The sequence below is a fragment of the Nilaparvata lugens genome, chromosome 1 (genome assembly GCF_014356525.2).
Source record: "Nilaparvata lugens isolate BPH chromosome 1, ASM1435652v1, whole genome shotgun sequence".
In the NCBI taxonomy this organism is placed as follows: Eukaryota; Metazoa; Arthropoda; class Insecta; order Hemiptera; family Delphacidae; genus Nilaparvata; species Nilaparvata lugens.
In genome coordinates, this window is record NC_052504.1 from 9936428 (window position 1) to 9940172 (window position 3745).

The window sequence follows — 3745 nt, forward strand, 5'->3', positions numbered from 1 at the left end:
ACTATGTGTTATTTTTATGAACTGCGCTACCTACCTACCTCATGCACGAGAAGGAGGTTACTAAGTCCATTTCTCAAGGATGGGGTGGACCCCCCACTAGTTTCCCAGTAAGGAGACTGATGCCAGTTGATAGAGCTGATAAATAACTATACAGAGTATGAATTTGAAAAAAATCGGTCAAGTTATTTTTAGAAAATCGTGAAAAACTTGGTTTTTTTAGTTATTATCCGCCATTTTTCTCAAGAATATTACGGAGCTCCTGCAATTTTCCCAGAAATGAGACTCATTTCAGTTGATAGGGCTTATAAATAGCTATCCATGGTATGAATTTGAAGAAAATCGTTAGAGCCGTTTTCGAGAAAACCGTGAATAACATGGTTTTCTGGTGATTATCCGCCATTTTTCACAAGAATATTACGGAGCTCCTGCAATTTTCTTCCATGGTTCCAAAATTTCTTAAATAACTAAATATTATATCGTTAGAAGTGGTGATTGAGTGGAATATTTATAATTAATTTGTTAATTTGAGCCATCCAAATTAAAAATTAAAGTTTCCATGTTTATTTTGTACTAAAATTGTATAGAAATAGTACACGTGAAATTCTACCCGTATTTTGGACTGTGTCATCACCTATAAATTTGGAAGAAAAATAGCACAAGGGCTACCGTATTATTTTATCTATTTATCTACCAATGTTAAATATAACATCAGTTATATTATTTGTATCATAAATGAATGAATGAATTCTGTAATTTTTGTATAGGAAACACTTTTGGACTATTATGCCTGTTAAGCCGCGCTTACACCAAAGTTATTAACAAAATGTTAATAACTCGATCCTCATAGATTCTATTAGATTGAACATAACTTATCATACACATGATGATCATATGTATTCGTCAAGTTCCGTTCAATCTAATAGAATCTATAGGGATTAACATTTTGTTAATAACTTTGTTGCAGACAAAGCTTAAATGTTGTTTCCAAAGTCGCACTGTTTTTCTTCGAAATCAATAAAAATATAGCAGGTTGCATATTTGTCCGCTAGACAGCAGTAGTTGTCAGAGGATAGGTTCTCGCCGAGCAGGGAGTGGCTGAGGTAGAGGAGGCCAACACGGCTGGCCCAGTTGCAGACCAGTTCCTCCTCCTCCTTCTTCTTCTTTTTCTTCTTCTTCCTCTCATCTTTCGTCCCTCCGGTTCTTTCTACTCTACTCTACTCTTCTCGGCTGTCCCTTCTACGGATATGTTCCAGTTCCGGATACAATTTCCACCACTGTTCGTCAGCTGACCTGCTGCTGCTTCTTATCACCTGTTGCCTTATGCCAAAATATCATCTTTTCTATTATAATAACAGGCTACAATATTTCTAATAATTGATCGAGCGAAGTGAGGTCTAAGATTCAAGTCGACGGTTTGGCATTTCTCTTAAAGTTTAAATGTTTATATGTTGCGCATTTACGGCGAAACGCGATAATAGATTGTCATGAAATTTGACATATATCTTCCTATTTAAATTGCGCGTCGACGTATATACAAGGTTTTTTAGAAATTTTTCATTTCAAGGATAATATAAAAGGAAAAAGGAGCCTCCTTCATACGCCAATATTGGAGTAAAAATCAGACTTATTACTCTAATATTCGCCGTGAATGCGCAATGAATGAAACATATAAACATTCAAACATTTGAACATTAAAGCTGCGTTTACACCGGAGATAATAACACGAGTTATTAGCTAAAAGCTATAACTTGACTGAATCGGCAAAAATTTCTCTTGACAAAAGTTAATAACTCATTTCTAACAAAAAATTCCTTGTTATTAACAAGATCTTTTTATCAATATAATTTTACTTTCATATGATTTCATTTGACGAGACTATTCCTATGATATAACAGCTGGAATAAAAAGCAAAAAATTGTCTTCAAATTTGAATTGAAACATGATGTGTGTAATCATTAAAATAATGATCACAATAATGATCAAATAATGATTAATTTGAGCCTCAATATATTATAATTTATCTACTCATTTTGCCAAATTTTAAGAACTCTGGAATATAGATTTGAATTTCTCAAACACAATAAATGACTACAATATGTTGTATTAAACATGTATCCTTTAATAAATGTATTATAAAGAAATACAGTACCGTATAATAATTATTAATGGATTGAACAAAATGACATAGGCATTAAAAAATAGGTACTCATTAATCATGAATATATAATATAGACATAAACAATAAATATGTTGTTTATCATACATTTGAATATTATGCTATGCAATTTTAAATAACATCAATACAATATAAAATTCAATAAGATGTCGTTAATTTTAGAACACACTATCTACAAGCTAGATGTTACCTTAAAAACTGATTTCAAACTCAACGTATCCATACTCAATCACATATTTAATTTGGGAAAATTATTTCACTAACATTCAATAATAATGTTTATAAGTACGTTTTGTTAATCAATAATTGTATAAGCCTTAATTTATCATACATATCACAGATATCATTTTACGAGAAGTATTCTTACCAGTCAGTCACACAATCTTGCAAATATTATTTCAAACATACTACACTTATAAGCATTATCAATAATATATTATTATATAATCTGGGATAATAACATAATTTTGTTCGAGCTTTCAATAAGTAGGCTAGTGATTTTATTTTAACTGAATAAAATATTTGAGCTTCTGGTGCGCTGTGCTGATAAATTTCAACTTCAAGCTGGTACTCTCATAAAAGCTACAAAAATTTAATTTGTTCAATAACTTGAATTGTATGTCATGGAATCTAAATAAGGTAACTGATAGGCCTATTAGTAAATTGTCATCAAGAATTTGTAACAATTTTCATATCGAGTCATTAGACCTATAGTGAGGTCCACGTTATAATGGCAGAGGATAAAGATAGGAGAACAGCGTTGTCGTTTGTCTGCCTTGATTAATTATTTTCACACATTGTTAAAAACGGATTCGGCAACGTTGTGGAGCTAGAAAACGATATTGGTAGGCTATGTGTTTTGTCAAATGATAGACAAGGATAGCAACACGAAAGTTAATAAAATACTGCCATTATAACGTGGACCTCACTAAATCTCTTTCCACTGTGATAGGAAATTTTGTTTTTAAAAACTTTCATTCAGTACAATTTTCTTAAATAAGTAGGTATTAAGTATTATTAAATAATTTTTCTTGGTTGTAGATAAGTGTGAATAGTATAGCCTTTCAATTACTATTCTCATTATCACATGAAGACAACGATATATGATGGATAAAACCTACTGGAAATTTAATAATTTATAATAGGCTGTCATCAATAATTACCGTACCGTATCATGTACAGTATTTATGTAACTTCTAATTTTAAAAGCAGTTACCCGCATTTCCCTGTTAATCAACAGTAAAATTATTTTCCAAATCTACCGAAAACTAAATTTACCACTGTTTCAAGAAACTGAAATATTCATTTTTCTCAACTTTGAAGACTCAAGCTGGGCTTACACCAAAGTTATTGATAAAATATTAGTAACTTAATCCTTATAGATTCTATTAAATTGAACGGAACTTGACAAACACATATGTTCATCATGTGTATGATAAGTTATGTTCAATGTAATAGAATCTACAAGGATTGAGTTATTAACATTTTGTTAATAACTTTGGTGTAAACACAGCTTTACTATCCGATAGGATTTCGCCTATTTTTGGTTTTCCACATGGTAATATTCCC